At 41.0% G+C, this 17,566-nt stretch overlaps 1 protein-coding gene across 7 annotated transcripts in view; it reads right to left on the bottom strand.

Annotated features, from left to right (window-relative positions):
* Nucleotides 1–17,566, bottom strand: part of WASF3 (WASP family member 3) — a 131,643-nt gene that overhangs the window by 55,863 nt on the left and 58,214 nt on the right. The window contains exon 1 of one of the 7 annotated variants that reach the window (XM_009191669.4): nucleotides 16,490–16,533. The exons of 4 other annotated variants lie outside the window; for them this stretch is intronic. The gene's annotated coding sequence lies outside the window, so the exon portion shown is untranslated. Of the gene's footprint in view, nucleotides 1–1,046; nucleotides 1,060–13,719; nucleotides 13,937–16,489; nucleotides 16,534–17,566 lie in introns of those variants that run through there. 2 more of the 7 variants (XM_009191670.4, XM_021929504.2) reach the window with 2 other exon arrangements.

The following is a 17,566-nucleotide window of genomic DNA, read 5'->3' as shown; positions in this document are numbered from 1 at the left end:
TACAGTAACCAAAACAGCATGGTACTGGTACCAAACCACAGAGACCAATGGAACAGAACAGAAGCCTCAAAAATAATACCACACATCTACAACGATCGGATATTTGACAAACCTGACAAAAACAAGAAATGGGGAAAGGATTTCCTATTTAATAAATGGTGCTGGGAAAACTGGCTAGCCATATGTAGAAATCTGAAACTGGATGCCTTCCTTACTCCTTATACAAAAATTAATTCAAGATGGATTAAAGATTTAAATGTTAGACCTAAAACCATAAAAACCCCAGAAGAAAACCTAAGCAAACCATTCAGGACATAGGCATAGGCAAGGACTTCATGACTAAAATACCAAAAGCAATGGCAACAACAGCCAAAATAAACAAATGAGATCTAACTAAACTAAAGAGCTTCTGCATGGCAAAAGAAACTACCATCAGAGTGAACAGGCAACCTCCAGAATGGGAGAAAATGTTTGCAATCTACCCATCTGACAAAGGACTAGTATCCAGAATCTACAAAGAACTTAAACAAATTTACAAGAAAAAAACAAACAACGCCATCAAAAAGTAGGCAAAGTATATGAACAGACACTCTCGAAAGAAGACATTTATGCAGCCAACAGACACATGAAAAAATGCTCATCATCACTGGTCATCAGAGATGCAAATCAAAACCACAATGAGATACCATCTCACACCAGTTAGAATGGCAATCATTAAAAAGTCAGGAAACAACAGATTCTGGGGAGGATGTGGAGAAATAGGAACGCTTTTACGCTTTTGGTGGGAGTGTAAATTAGTTCAACCATTATAGAAGACAGTGTGGCGATTCCTCAAGGATCTAGAACTAGAAATACCATTTGACCCAGCGATCCCATTACTGGGTATATACCCAAATGATTATAAATCATGCTACTATAAAGACACACGCACACGTATGTTTACTGCGGCACTATTCACAATAGCAAAGACTTGGAACCAATCCAAATGTCCATCAACGAACAGACTGGATTAAGAAAATATGGTGGCCAGGCGCGGTGGCTCACACCTGTAATCCCAGCACTTTGGGAGGCTGAGGTGGGCAGATCACGAGGTCAGGAGATCAAGACCATCCTGGCTAACATGGTGAAACCCCATGTTTACTAAAAATACAAAAATTAGCTGGGCGTGGTGGTGGGCACCTGTAGTCCCAACTACTCGGGAGGCCGAGACAGGAGAATGGCGTGAACCCAGGAGGCAGAGCTTGCAGTGAGCAGAGATTGTGCCACTGCACTCCAGCCTGGGTGACAGCGAGACTCCGTCTTAAAAAAAAAAAGAAAAAGAAAAAGAAAATGTGGCACATATAAACCATGGAATACTATGCAGCCATAAAAAAGGATGAGTTCATGTCCTTTGCAGGGATATGGATGAAGCTGAAAACCATCCTCAGCAAACTATCAAAAGGACAGAAAACCAAACACTGCATGTTCTCACTCACAGGTGGGAACTGAACAACGAGAACACTTGGACACAGGGTGGGGAACATCACACACCAGGGCCTGTCAGGGGCTGGGGGGCTGGGGGTGGGATAGCATTAGGAGAAATACCTAGTGTAAATGACGAGTTGATGGGTGCAGCAAACCAACATGGCAAATGTATACCTATGTAACAAACCTGCACGTTGTGCACATGTACCCTAGAACTTAAAGTATATTTAAAAAAAAAAAAACTTAACAGTAAAACTCACCATGCCTGAGATGCCATAATTACTAGCTATGTAAACATTATTGCTGAGTTAAAAACATTTACAGGATAATTAAAATGCCCCTTTTCAAACATGTTCCTTACAAAATAAATGCCCTGAAACTCAAAAAAATAAATAAAAATAAAAGAAAAATTTTAAAAATAAGGAAAACAGGACAATATGGAGTTCGTGGCAAGCTCCAGCAGGAGAACCAAATGCAAGGCCCTCACATCAGAGTATTAAATGCACTGTATTACCAAGACCTGGTAGAGATCATAGAGAACCAGGGCATGCAAAGCTCCCCAGAATGAGCTAAGTTCTGTCAGTCAAGTTATTAATTCAAACTAGCAGCAGTCGACCATAAAACAGAAATGGGACATTCAAGATTGAGCCAGAGTAGAACCACAGGACACAAGTGAGCCCGTGAGCAGGAAGCCCAGACCTCCAAGTCACACCCAAGGGCTTGAGTGCCCCTCCCCTGTGTGCCTAGGTGACACAGGCAGCAGACTCATACACCCAGGGGAAGGAGGAAGGAAAGCCTGAGCTTGGTTTTTCCAATGGATCAGCTCAGCACATGGTGTTAGTCAAAAATGGACTGTGTGTGCTGCAGCAGTATTCGGGATGGGCCTCAAAGACAGTGGAAAGGAAAATCTCCCCAGCAGGTGGCGCTGTGGGCAGACACCAGTTCACGACGCTGGGTAGCTTGATCTGAAATGCGTGCAGATGTGTGGGCAGTGGCCAACAGCCTGGTTGTATGGTCAAGGTACTGAAATGGAAAGAACTGGAAGATGAGGAAGAAGATCTGGATAAAGGCCATGTGGGTAGAAATTCGGGAGTAGGCACCGAGTGAAGATTCCTGTATCACTTGTTAACCCCCACTGGAACGTTTCTCACCAAGAGAGACACTGAACACAAAGCAGACAAAATCCGCGAGCCTGCATCACCGAGAATCCACCCAGAATTATCAGCCTGATGGACCTCATACATCATCGCATCTGACCAGGGGACGCACTTGACAGTGAAGGACGTCGAGCGTGGGCCCATCGATGGGATTCAATGGTCACATCACATATCATACCACCCAATGGAGGTCCATCCCACTGAACGCAGGGGCCAGCCTTTTCATGGCACACTGAAGCACAAGCTTGCCAGACACTGAAAGGATGGTCATACTCCACAACACAGTACACTTATAAATCAGAGGCCTCTAGATGGCAGTGGGATCCCGAGAAGGAGGACATATGGGCTTAGGCGCCTAGGGCTGGAGGCAAGAAAAGCACTACTTAATGATCACCGCCAGCAGCCCAGGGGAACTTTGTGCTTCCCATTCTGCACCAATGGACACTGCAGGGCTGGGGGTCTGAAATGGGACACACACTTACTAGGAACAAGGCAAAGGTCCCACTGAACTGCAAGTGCTGGATGCCACCACGGTACTTTGGACTCACGTTACTATGGAACAGAAAATGGAAAGAGGAGTCTCTATACTGGCAGAGGAAACTGACTCCAGCCAGCAGGAAGAGGCAAGACTGTGTTCATGCAAAGAAGGCAGAAGGAACCCAGGTGATCCATTCAGGATCCTTGCACTTGTAACCCTACCTGGCGCCTCCTCCTGGGAGGAGCCAGGTAGCTTAATTACCTACCTTAATTCATAGTTGCTGTGCTAATTCTCTGTGTGCGTGTGCCCTCACACATGTGCAGCACCTGCTGACACTTCCTAGCGTGTCTAACCTCTTACTGCAAACTCTTTCTCATGGTGGGCGCAGGGGGTTGTTCTCTGCACCTTGTTTTAGAAAAGTTCCCTTGTAGAACAATTTTATGTTTTCTTTTGCTGTGCCCCTGGCCAACACTGGGGTTCTAATTTCTCCCTAACACATTTGTTTGTTTTGTTTTCTTACTATTTGGAGCCCCACGCACATGGCAAGCTATTTCTTAGGATTGGCGAGCACAGGTTTTCTACCCAACTTTTACGGGATTTGACAATCCTTTGAACATCCCAGCGTTTATTCTGAGGTCTCAGTTCTAGCTCATTGCATCAGGTTGGCCTGAAACACATTTCCATGTATGGGCAGCATTAAACTCTAGCCTCTAGCTCTATGCATCCTCCCTCTGACTCTCTCAGCTCCTAACACCTAGGGAAGATTGCGGATTCGTTCAAGCATGGCAATGTTTTAAAATACATATATATTTTAAATATAAATATATACATATATATACATGCATACACACATACTTGGTTATACTCTATCCAACATTTGTATGTGTTTATAGCAAGTTGGGTAGCTAATTTTACTTCCTACTGTCGTTTGCAAGGATTCTCTTAAGAATTCTTAGCCTTCGTTTTAATTGTCCCTTCATTACTACAACACCTACCACATTTCACGTCCCCCCAGCCTACCCCAATGTATCCTCAAATGTATTCCGAATGAATAAACAGTAACACATATAAACTTTGACCAGGTATAGGTGAAAAACCAAAAAGAAGAACCAGATAGATATTGAAGATATTAGTTACAAGAAATGGGGTAGACAATGTTGCACGCAGAGCAATGACTGTACACTCCACTCTTGATTTATATATTATCCTATCAAAATAACTCCATGAGTCCCTGTGCAGGAATGCTAGTTATAACTTCCCTGCCTGCCTTACAGGTTGTTGAGAGGCTCACATGAAAATTAAAAAAATAAAAATAAAAGTACAGTGTAAGATGTTGATAGTAATATAATTTTAATTAATTTTGTATCATTACCAAAATAAGATACTAACATTTGCCCTCTAATTTTATTTCTCATGCAATTAATCTAAACCTAAATTTCTCCTCTAATTTTACATGTTGTGCAATTAAATGCCCGAATACTGGCACTGAACTTCTCCAACTGGTACTCTTCCAATTAAAGCCAAATTATTAAAGAATTTCAAAATCATATCAATGTGCTTTCTACTTTCTAGGTTATACTCTATCCAACATCTTATGTGTTTATAGCAAACTGGGTAGCTAATTTTACTTCCTACTGTCCTCAGAGGAGTTGTTGAAGATGTCAGCAATAATTGTATATTTCTCAACTTCTCCCCTGAGTTCTATCAGTTTTTGTTTCTGTATTTTAAAGATCTGCTGTTGACAATAGCCACATATTTAAGATTATTAAGTCTTCTTGGGGAAATGATCCCAATATCATTATGTGATGTCCCATTTACCCCTAATAATAATCCTTGTTCCGAAGTCTACTTTTATGTAACGGTCATTCCTCACTTTGATTTGTGTTTACAAGTTTTTCCTTCTAATTTTAACCTTTCAGGTCTATGTATTTAAAAAGAATTTATTTTGGACAGCATATGGTTGTCTTGCTTTTTTATCCAATTTTACAATCTCTGACTTTTAACTAGGGTGTTTAGATCATTTACATTCAATGTAATTGTTGATGTGGCTGAATTTAAACCTTCCATCTGACAAAGATTCTTTGCTTGGCCAAACTTTAGTCAGGCTTCTGAACCTTCTGCTCGGCCCATCTGTGCACCGTCTTTGTAAAATTCAGTTTCTAGCAAAGACCCCTGCTAAATGTGTTTAACAAGAATTCCTTGCCATCCTCAAAATTTGTCTATCCTCAATATCTCATCAGGTTCCTAACTGTCCACCACCCCCCAGATGACATCAGATCACCCTGGCTATCTTCAGCAAGAATCCTCTTAGGCGTTAGCCAGAATTCTCCTAACCCCTGAGGTCCTCCTCTTAGTACTTTTCCATCCACTGACCCTCTCACTGATTCTTGGCCGTAAGTCCCCACTTGCTGTATTCAGAGTTGAACCCAATCTCTCCCCACTACTGCAAGATGCTGTTACAGTGGCTCCTCCACCTTCTGCAATGGTCCTGAATAAAAATCTTTACCATGCTTTAACAAGTCTTATTAAACAATTTTTTCTTTAACACATCCTGTTAGTGGTTTTCTATTTGTCCCATCGGTTCTTTGGTCCAAAAGCTCTTTTTCTGCTTTCTTTCAGTTATTTGTTATGATGTCATTTCATCTCCATAACTGGTTTTTATTCTTTTTACATTTTTCACAGTAGTTGCTCTAGAGCTTACTATATATACATACACATCTTTAGCTTATCACATCTCCCTTCGAATAATAGTAAAGAACTTCATGCATAGTGTGAGAACACTGTAACTTTAGAATAATGTGATGGTTCATTTTATGTGTCAACCCGACTGGGCTAGCAGATGCCCAGAGCTGCTGAAACATTATCTCTGGGTGAGTCTGTGAGAGGGTGCTTCTGAAAGACATCAGCACTAGAACCAGTGGACTGAGTAAATAAAGATCCACTCTCACCAATATGGGTGGGCATCATCCAATCCATTGAGAACCTGAACAGAACAAAAAAGTGGAGGAAGGATGAATCTTCTCTCTCTCTTCTTAAGTTGGGACATCCATCTTCTCCTGCCCTCAAACATTAGAGCTCCTGGTTCTCAGGCTTTCAGACTCCAAGGCTTACACCTGCACCACCTTCCCAATCCCAGGTCCTCGGGTCTTTGGCAATGGACTGGGAGTTACACCATGAGCTAGGCACAATGAGTTACACCATTGGCTTGCCTGCGTCCCCAGTGTCTGCGTCCGTAATTGTGTGAGCCAAATTCCATAATAAATCTCCTCATAGATCTACATATCCTGTATGTTCTATTTCTCTGGAGATCCCCTAATATAAACAGTATATTTCCATTTTCTTCTTCCATGCTTTGTCCAATGTTGTCATATATTTTACCTCTTATAAACCCAATATTACTATTGTTTTCACTCTGGACAATTATCATTTAATGTAATTAAAAATAAGAAAAAATATAACATATTTATTCTCTTTTACCATTTCAAGGTTTCTTCATTTCTTTGTTTAGATCCCAACTGCCATCTGATGCCCCTTCTGCCTAAGAACTTCCCTTCATTTCTTACAGTGCACATCTGTGGCAATAAATTCCCTCAGCTTTTGTTTGCCCGAAACATTATTTATTTGGCCTTTAGTTTAAAAAGCTATTTTTGCTGGGTATAGAATTATGCATCCACAGGGTTTGAGCTTTCTTTTTGATATTTTAAAAATGTTATTTCACTGTCTTAATGACTTTCATAGTCTCTGACAAGAAGTCTGCTGTTATTCTTACTCTTGTTCCTCTGTTTGTAATGTTTCATTTTCTTTAAACCATAGCTGCCTGTAAGACTTTCCCCTTTACCTTGGGTATTTCAGCAACTTGGGTCCAGTGTTTCTAGAACTTGGAGGGTTCTTAAAACAAAAAAATCCTGCTTGGGGTTCTCTGAGATTCTTGGATCTGTTTGTCTTATTAGTTGTTTCCTGTCTTTCATTAATTTTGGATAATTCTCAGCAACTGTGCCTTCTAGTATTTTTTTCTGGACAGTATCTTCTCTTTTCCTTCTGGGTTTCCAATTACATGTGTGTTAGACTACTGATACTGTTCCATAGTTCTTCGATGCTCAGTTTTGTCATCCCTCCCCTTCCCCACCCCACTTTTCTCTTTCCTTGTCTCTTCTTTTGTTTCATTGTTCCTTTCTATAGTCTGTTGATTTAGCTCTCATTATTTTCTCAGCTACATCCAGTTTGCTAATAAATCCAATTTGTTTTTACATTTCCAACAGTTTCCATTTAACTCTTAAAAACTTGTTTCCTTATTTCTGTTGATATTTTCCATAAGTCCATGTGTGTGGTCCACTTTTCTCAATACATTTTTCAATATATTAATCACAGTTATTTTTAAGTTCCCATATCTAAGTTATCTGAGTCTGTTTCCATTGACTGCTGATTGCTTTATCTCTTGATTTACAACAGGTCACTCTTTCTTGCCTTTTTTGTCTCATAATTTTGTGCTGAATGCTGGATATCATTTGCAAAGCAGTAGAGACTAAGTAAACCGTATTTCTTGTCCAGAAATGAATTTGCATGTTCTTCTAGCAAGCCATTACTAAGGCAGATTGAGTCAACCTAGTTAGGGTTTGAGGGAGATGGCTGCTATTGTTATCTGATACACCAAGCATCAAAATCCCCTAGCCATGGGCTGCTGTCTTCTGCCTAGTGTGCTAGATTTTTTTCAGCATTCCTGGCCTACCCTGTAGTTCCTTGACATTTATATCACAAAAGTGACACAAATTCCTCTTTACATTCTTGCTCTCTGGAGATGACTGCTATTGCTATGTTACTAGGTGCTAGGCTCCTTGCTCTCCCTGGCCCAGCCTAAATTTTAGGAATGATCCATATACCTGGACCTCAGAGTGGGGCCTTCTCAGGATCTGTGCCTCTCTTCTCCAAGGCAACTAAACTCTGCCTGACATTTGTCCCTGTCTTGGGCATGAAAGAGTTCCTATCCCTGATGCAGCAGAAACAGAACTTTGCTTTGCATCAGTGAAAGATCATGAGCCTAAGAGGCTGTCCTGCTTTTGCTATTACCCTTTGTCCCAGAAGCAGAGGATCTTGCTGGTCACAGGGCAGGAAAGAGGGCTTCCTAGACCCCTGCCAGAAGTAGATCTTTGCTGAGTCCTACGGGCTAGAGGTTTTGTTGCCCTCCTGGGAACTCTGTCATAGGAGAGAAGGCTGTGGGGAAGCAGGTGTCACATCATGCTTGTCTCCCAGTGGCAGCTGAGATCACCTCCCGCAGGACAGCACAATCTGAAGAGGTTCTGTCTTGTCTCCAGGCTTGCTCGTAAGCTGTCTTAAGAGTACCCAGTGGAGGGCTATCGAAAACAGCTTATGAATAAGTGTAACCTTCCCCTTGTATCTGGGGTGCCTGGTTATTCTAAACTGATGCATGATCCCATATTCAACCTTAAGAATGCATTACAATTTTTGCTGAATTCTTCTTATGCACTTCTATGGTGGTTACCTGTTCACCCTGTGCTCCGCTAAATGTGAAACAGTTCAAGTGTCCTGTCTACTCTCAGACGGGCTTGTCACTCTTTGCGATTTAAGAAAAGTTATTGCTTTGTAGATCATCTGGCCTTTTTTCTTTCTTAAAATAGAAGCAATGTTCTCTTATATCCTAATTGGAAAAGAAACTCCACCTCCACAGTAAGAACAAGGATAATGTATCAGCTTCTTCTTTTGTTAAGACATTGAGCTGGTAACTATTTTCACAAAAAAAGAAAGGAATAGTATACAGAATTTTTTTTTTTTTTTTTTTTTTTTGAGACGGAGTCTCGCTTTGTGTCCCAGGCTGCAGTGCAGTGGTGCGATCTTGGCTCACTGCAACTTCTGTCTTCCGGGTTCAAGTGATTCTTCTGCCGCAGCTTCCCGAGTAGCTGGGATTAGAGGCACCCACCACCACACCTGCCTAAGTAAACTGATATTCTTGATGAGTGAACATATGAGTACATGCTTAAGAATTTCAGTGTGCAGACCCCAAAGTGAGCAGACTATTTTGGAAAAAAAGCCCCCCCCCCCCATATTAACATGGATAACAGCTTTCATGCATAGAATATACTGTAATGGGGCATATAAATTCAACTGAAACCCACAACTGTGATCATTCCCCACTGCAGTAAGGGTTCATGGGATGTAGAGTAACATGTTAACTGCATTAAGTCTTTATTACATATTTTAAAACTATATTACTGGTAGTTAGAGGTAGTTGACTATACAAAATTAACTGAACAGATTTTGTGGATTTCTTTTCCACTATGCAGCCATTAAAGACTGACCTCTGAGCTTTCAGAACAACCACAGTTTGCAGAACCTGACAGTGTTTAATGATTCTCTCTTCTAGTCCTTATGTGCTGGTAACCTTTGCTCTGACTGCTGCATGCCAGGTAATTAGAGCACAGTGCATGATAGCACCAAAACATGTGGCACAGACTATATTATACACACAAAACTACATGTGTGTATACTGCAGATGTTTGGCTTTTTAACCATGTTTCACTTGTATGTATGAGTTTTGCCCTCAGAACGAAAGTGACCCAAGCAAAAGTAGCCAGGGCCCATAGAGTAGAGTGACACAATGCTGGCCCAAGCCCTGCCTCTGACCTTTCCCCTCAGTGTGCCCTTTTCATTCTGAAGGACAAGGGCTATGTCTGCCTGCCTCCACTTTACAGCACTCTGCTTGGAGTCAAGTGCCTACTGACAACTCCCAAAAGACACTCACTAACATAACATTCCCACCGCCAAAGGAAGGGCCTCCGCTTCCTAAACTCCTCACTTGGCACACTGCCTTCTGGAGCCACACTGCTTCTTTTTAAAGCTTTATTAGAAGCTGTGATTTGGGGGGAGGGAAGGAAGAAAGACCACATAAAATTCAATCAACCGCATTTCACTGGGACAAATGTTCACACTTTCTTTGCTCTTTGAAACGTGGTCTGTATGTTTCCACAGGATGGGAGACAGAGAGGTACAGTGAAGCAGCAGTGGACCGGGACTTGGGGAACCGGGGTTCTAGTCCAAGTTCTGCCACTAACACTACACGACTCTGTGCAAGTTTCTTCATCAGGGTGGGCCTCAGTTTCTTCTCCTGCAGAACAGATTTGCTCTCTTGGGTTCCCTCCAGCGCAGGTATGCTTTCCCTTTCAGTGAGACACTCAGATGGCTTTCAGAAACTACCATATCAGATTCACCTACTCTCCAAACATGCAGTGTGTCTTCATGATGCTTTAGCTAGTGGAAATGCAAAAACTGAACAAACAAAAATAAAACAAACTCCCTTCCTCAAGATGCTAATGGTTTAGTGGCAGAGACAGGCGTATAAATCAAGTTACAACAAAGTTACAACACAGTGTGACAAGCACTACATTAAAGGTATGTCTCATTCCTGGAAATTAAAACACAACTAGAAAGACGCCATTCTCAGTGGGGAATGGGGAGATGACACGGCATCACAGACCCCCCAGCATCCTGCTCAGCATAGGGAAGCTATTCAACAGGTGTCCGAGGATGGAAGAGTGATGCTCTCACACGAGGCTTAGAAGCAGCATTCCACCATTTGAAAACATCACTTGGCTTCTGCTATACAGCCTCAACAACTAAATAATAAGTCTCCCAGAAAAAGGCAACTTTGTGTCTATGGAATAATGTAATGAAACACCTTTGTCAAGTACCTATTTTTAGAGGACATTCTGGGGCACAGTTTGTCTTTCAAGGGCCACAAAATGGCACCTAAAGATGCTCCAGGTGGAAGCTAGTATGGTTCTAACTGAAAAGGCAAGGATTCGAAGTCTAGGTCGAGATTTCTCTCCACCGGGGTTTTCACCATTAGCTCCTGTCTTGCAGTTTCTCTGCTGTAGGAAGAAACCTCGAAGTGAGTAAAAGTGAAGAACAATGTCTCATGGGTGGGGATACAGAAGTGGTGTGAGAGCCTGTGAAGATCAAGACTTTAGTCTCCCCTGTTCTTCTCTTCCAGCCATGGACAGGGTAAAGGGGGCTCTGAAAAAAGCTGCTGTTCTACAACTTACCGCCTTCTACATATCTGTATTTCAATTAATTGTTACGCTCTGTGTTATGTTCATTTCAGTTCAGACTTTTTAAAGTTAAATAAATTACTAAATTCCTATTAGATATAAAATATTTTTAAAATATACCCATATTTTATTTTTAAGTCCCTTTAGGCCATGGTGTCCATTTAACTAGATACTCAGAACATGTGGGACTGAAGAATACATTTAATATTTGAACCTACATCTGTTTTATAGTCCTTTATTATGCATAAAAACTTATTCTCATGCACATTACTAACCCAGGAACCTCCGAGATGCTTTGACCAGGAGCTATTTTCCTTCCCTGTTTTGACCAGCTAGATAAAATCAGCTACTTAATAAAAAACTTTTTAAGATAAATGGAACCTTGGAGATCTAGCATAACTTTATTTTACAATCAAAGATCAAGACAAAGAGACCCAAAATCTCCTGCATCCTGGAGTAGACACTAGAATCCCGGTCTCTGACTTCCATCGGTGCTCCGCCCACCACACCCTCCTTGTAAACACTTCCTGCAGGTCCCATTTACAAATACGCCAATAAGCCAAGGCTACTTCATTTCTGTGTCTTACTAGGATAAAAAGGCAGCCAAGGAGGGGAAAGTTGTCTGCTTTGGTATCCAAGGAATCTTTGACTTCTAATACTATGCTTCTACTCATTCTTTTTCCCTCTATCCCAGCAGGTCCCTCCCCATTCTTAACCCTCTAAGCACCTGATTATTTGTCATGCAGAGTCAGCTCTGACCAAAAAGGAAGGAAGTGGTTTACATTTCCAAGGTTCCTTTTATATCGGATTTTATTATCTTATTAAACAGACAGTTTCGTCTGGTCCTTCAACTCCTGACACTACCTTGTTGCTGACTGCATGCATAAACTTCAGACCCCCTATCTTATTCTGTTTTGTATTTTTGATATACATGACTTTTTAATAACATGACTGACCTTTGGTTAACCACTGAATTGACCCAGATATTTGTATCCACCCCACTTCCCTGGCCAAGGATGCGATCCATCCACATCTCTGCAGACCATGATTCAGTACGACATCTGGTAAGTCAAATTCCATCTGATGTCTGACAGGAAGCTGTGTGCATAAGACTAGAATATATACCCAGCCTCCAAGGAGACTTACAGAAATGCTGCTGCGGGCAAACTAAGGAAAACAGCAGTTTAAGGTGATATCTCAGACAAGGAAGAACAACAATCTCCATTTCCTTGATTTGGGATTAAATGTAATCTACTTTCCATTTAAGGCTGCAGCATATGCTAAGCATATTTCTCCATTAAAATCAGACAAGCAGGTTGTGTATGGCATGTGTGTATGTGCATAACCTTAGCTCATTTATAGGAAATCCTTTCAAAAGTTATATAATTTGAAACGGAAGATTAAAGAAATAGAATCCAATAAACAGAGCACCTAGACTAGGCCTCTCCTTTGTTTCAAATCCACAGAAATTATGAAAAAGATGTACATTCAAAATATGTGCAACAATACTACAGGATTACAAATGATAGATAATCTCCAAAGTTGAAAGGCAACAGAATGAGATTAAAGGAAGAAACCACAAGTCAAAAATATGACAGGAAGGACTGTGGCCATAAGATGTGTGGTTGGAGAACCATAATGAAAAGATCTAGGCAATTTACATCAGAGAAACATAAATGGCAGCCAATCATCAAACTATCCTTTGAAAGAACTGTATCTAATAAAACCAGGAATATGTATACTATTGACCCTAGCATTTCCATCCTTATTCTGAGAAACATTCTCACTTGTGCACAAGAATTCATGTACAAGAACGTTCACAGCAGCAGTATGACATAGAGATAAATTGGAAATGACTACCAATAGGGGAAAGGCAGCTGTTAAAAGAAACAAAATAAATGTATATATGGAGTGACCTCCGAAACATAGCAATGAATGAAAAATACAAAGTTCAGAATTACAGCATGCCATTTAGTAAAAAGTACTATGCAGTCCTACATATATATATGAGAGATGGGGTGGGGTGGGGGGTGGGAGATAGAAGGAGAGGGAGAAGGAAGAAGGAGAGGAGAGAGAGAGAGAGAGAAGGGAAGAAAAAGAGAGAAATAGAGAAAGAGAGTGTGAGAGAGAGAGAAAGAGAGAGAGACAGAGAAAGGAAACATCTCTAATTCATAATAATGGATTACCTCTAAGTGGGGAGGAACAGAGCTGAGACTCAAAAGGTACTTTAACTGCAAATGTGTTGCAAGTTTTAAAAAGACATATATATTCAGGTGTTATGTGCATAATCAATATTCTGATTTTGTACAAACAATTAGAAGATACTGGATATATCAATAACAAACCATCACAGGAAAAAACTGTAATAAAGTCAGCAATGGACAAGAAAGGATTAATTTTTTTAACAAAAAGAAGGCATTAATAGTGATTATCACAGTAAGTGTTAACGGGTGAACTCACTATTATTGGCTAAGACTTTGCATTAGTCTGTTTTCACACTGCTATAAAGATACTACCGAGACTGGGTAATTTATAAAGGAAAGGGGTTTAATTGACTCACAGTTTCACATGACTGGGGAGGCCTCAGGAACTTATAAACATGGCGGAAGGCAAAGGGGAAGCAAGGCACCTTCTTCACAAGGCAGCAGGAGGGAGAACGAATGCAGGAGGAACTACTAAACACTTAAAAAATCATCAGATGTCTTCAGAACTCACTGTCACAAGAATATCATGGGGGAGACTACCCCCCCACCATGATTCAATCACCTCCACCTGGTCTCTCCCTTGACATGTGGGGATTATGGGGATTATGACTCAAGCTGAGATTCTGGGGGGGGGGGGACACAGCCAAACCACTTACAGAATGTGCCAAGCACTGTTAAGAATTCTACATATATTAATTCATTTAATTGTTATAACATGAGATAGAAACCATTAATATTTCCATTGTATAGGGAAGAAACAGGATAATAGTTAAGTAAACCGGACAGACACCACACAGCCAGTTTATGCAGAGCCTAAATTCAACCCCAGGCAGCCTGGACTCAGTCCATGTCCTTTACCACTCACCAAACAGCCGCCACTGAACAAAGCAACACACAAACTGAGTTGTTTGGGTTTTGTAAGATAAATATTCAAGAATACATCTAAAATGAAATAACTAGGAGTGATAAAAATGAAGAGATTAAAAGTATACACCAGGAAAATGCTAACAACTAAAGGGAGTCAGGGTCTAAGACACAAGAGAAACTCAAGGTGAAGGCAACAAAACAGATGGAGGTGAAGACACATACCATATTCAATTGGTTAAAAAAACCATTAAAAATGACAATTATGAACTTTTATTATCCTTTTGTAGAAGACCCAACATACTTTTCTCAGAAACCAACAAAGACCAAGATTTGAATACAATTAACAAGTATTTTTTTGGGTGTTTTTTTTTTTTGTATTTTTTGTTTGTTTGTTTTTTGTTTTTTTTTGTATTTTTTAGTAGAGACGGGGTTTCACTGTGTTAGCCAGGATGGTCTCAATCTCCTGACCTCATGATCCGCCCGTCTCGGCCTCCCAAAGTGCTGGGATTACAGGCTTGAGCCACCGTGCCCAGTCAACAAGTTTTAATTGATAGTTTTTTTAAATGTTATACATAAATGTGAGAACGCATATTTTAAAAAAAAAAAAAAAAACAAGGAAAAGTTGTAAGAAAAAACTATGAATTAGGTCACACAAAAAAGTTAACTGCAATCACACAGAAAATTACAATCACACAGTAAGCACAATACAATTCAATTAGAAATGAACATGTAAAAATCAAGGGATATTGGTAAATTGTCTCCAGCATTTTCATCATTGAATCAATCTGGCGCTGTTCTGGCTTCTGACCTTGGAGTACATCAGGTGAGTCCTTTGACGGCACCCCAGGGATGCCGAGTCAATACTGATGACAATTGGAATGGCAGATCTCCAGCCTCCAGAAATAAAGAGCTGACCATCCCAGCCATGCAAACATATTCACTAATTAGGGGTCTTCTGTCCTGAAGGGAGGGGAAACCACCTCACAGGTATTGACTCATGTACAGCCCCGAAAACAGAGAATACAAACTGAGTGCCCGGCCAGAACACGGAAGAAAAGGAAGAGGATGACAAAGAGTAACTACTTTTGTGGGGGTTGGGGAAAGTGCGAAAAATACAAACAAAAAATAATCCCATATGGCTCCCAAAAATTTCATTCTGGGGTAAAAAGGAAAAAAATGCTATTAAAATGAATAAAAGTACAAATCATATATCTGATAAAGATCTGATACAGAATATATAAGGAACTCTTGAAACTCCATAATAAAGTATCCAATTTCTTAAAATGGGCACAAGATTTGAACAGACACTTCACTAAAGAAGTTATGCAGATGGCAAGCAAGCACATGAAAAATGCTCAACAGCATTAGTCATTAAGGAGAGGCAAATTAAAACCGCAGGAGATGTGACTGCACACTGATGAGAATGGCTAAACTTAAAAGACTGCCATACAGAGTGCTGATGAGAACATGGATAAACTGGAACTATCAGCCACTGCTCAAGAGAAATAAAATCATCTTTGGAAAATGGTTTGCAAGTTTCTTAAAAAGTTAGACATACACTTATCACATGATCCAGTCATTCTACTCCTAGGTATTTAGCCAAAAGAAATAAAAGCATAAGCCCATATAAAGACTTGTATACAAATGTTCATGCAGCTTTATTTGTAACAGCCAAAAACCAGAAACAACCCAAGTATCCATTAGTAGGTGAATGGATAAACAAACTGCACTGCATCCCTATAGTGAGGTACTATTCAATGATAACATGGAATGAACTACTGATACATGCAACAACAGAGATGAATCTCTATTTATGCTGAATGAAAGCCAGACAAAGACTACATACTGTATTATTCCATTTACATAACATTCTAGGAAACATAAACTAATCTATAGGGACAGAAAGCAGACCAGCGGTTATGCAAGGGTAGGAGAGAAACAAAAGGGAAAGATGACCAAGGGCCACGAGGAAACAACGATCACCAGTTCAACTACATTAATGGTTTCATGGGTGTAGACATATTTCAAATTACACATTTTAAATAAGCATAGTTTACTGTATGTCAACCATTCCTCAATAAAGCAGTTTCAAAATCAATCTGTGGGCCAGGCAAGGTGGCTCACACCTGTAATTCCAGCACTTTGGGAGGCAGAGGCAGGTGAATCACCAGGTCAGGAGATCGAGACTATCCTGGCTAACATGGTGAAACCCTGTCTCTATTAAAAATACAAAAATTAGCTGGGCATGGTGGCACGTACCTGTAATCCCAGCTGGCAGGCCGAGGCAGGAAAATCACTTGAACCAGGGAGTCAGAGGTTGCAATGAGCCGAGATCATGGCACTGCACACCAGCCTGGCAACACAGGGAGACTCTGTCTCAAAAAACGAACAAACAAAAAAACAAAACCGAATCTGTGGAGACAGATCATCTGAGTATGAAAAAGTAGGAGATCACCGAATGTTTATTTAATATGTGCATTCTAACATGAAGGTCAAGTAAAAGTAAGTCGACTGTATATCAAGGACTAAATATCAAGATAAAAGAAATGAGAGAGGAAAGACACATTTAGCAACCAGACAGGCATAGCTCCAAAACAGTACTTAATAACAGGCCACCTCTGATGGGCATAATACAAACTAAGAAAAGTACTCCTGGGCCGGGTGCGGTGGCTCAAGCCTGTAATCCCAGCACTTTGGGAGGCCGAGATGGGCGGATCACGAGGTCAGGAGATCGAGACCATCCTGGCTAACACGGTGAAACCCCGTCTCTACTAAAAAATACAAAAAATTAGCCGGGCGAGGTGGCGGGCGCCTGTAGTCCCAGCTACTGAGGAGGCTGAGGCAGGAGAATGGCGTGAACCCGGGAGGCGGAGCTTGCAGTGAGCTGAGATCCGGCCACTGCACTCCAGCCTGGGCGACAGAGCGAGACTCCGTCTCAAAAAAAAAAAAAAAAAAAAAAAAGAAAAGTACTCCTCCTAGAGAATTGCCTCATTGAAGAGAATCTGCTTCACCAAGCTAATCCGAGTGTGCCACCTTCAACAGTCTGAACACAGAGAGCGCTTCTTCAAAAGGCCTGGAAATGCAGCGCGGCAGCCAAACAAGCAGATGGCGTGGCAAGCAGAAGCCCCACGTTCTTCAAGAGCTGAGGCCTCCGTAAGCCTCCAGTCCTTATTTTAAACATGAAAGCAATAATATCTTCCTGGTTATCCCAAAAGGCTGTGGTGAGATGACGCACCTGAAAGCCCCCAAAAAACTATGCAGCGGAACACAAATACTAAAATAAATGCTTGCCTGACAAGAAAATTTAACTATCTCCCCTCTTCACATTAATTGGAT

Source organism: Papio anubis, chromosome 15 (assembly GCF_008728515.1).
Source record: "Papio anubis isolate 15944 chromosome 15, Panubis1.0, whole genome shotgun sequence".
Classification (NCBI taxonomy): domain Eukaryota; kingdom Metazoa; phylum Chordata; class Mammalia; order Primates; family Cercopithecidae; genus Papio; species Papio anubis.
The sequence above is the reverse complement of the archived record's forward strand: the minus strand, read 5'-3'. Positions and strand labels throughout refer to the sequence as shown.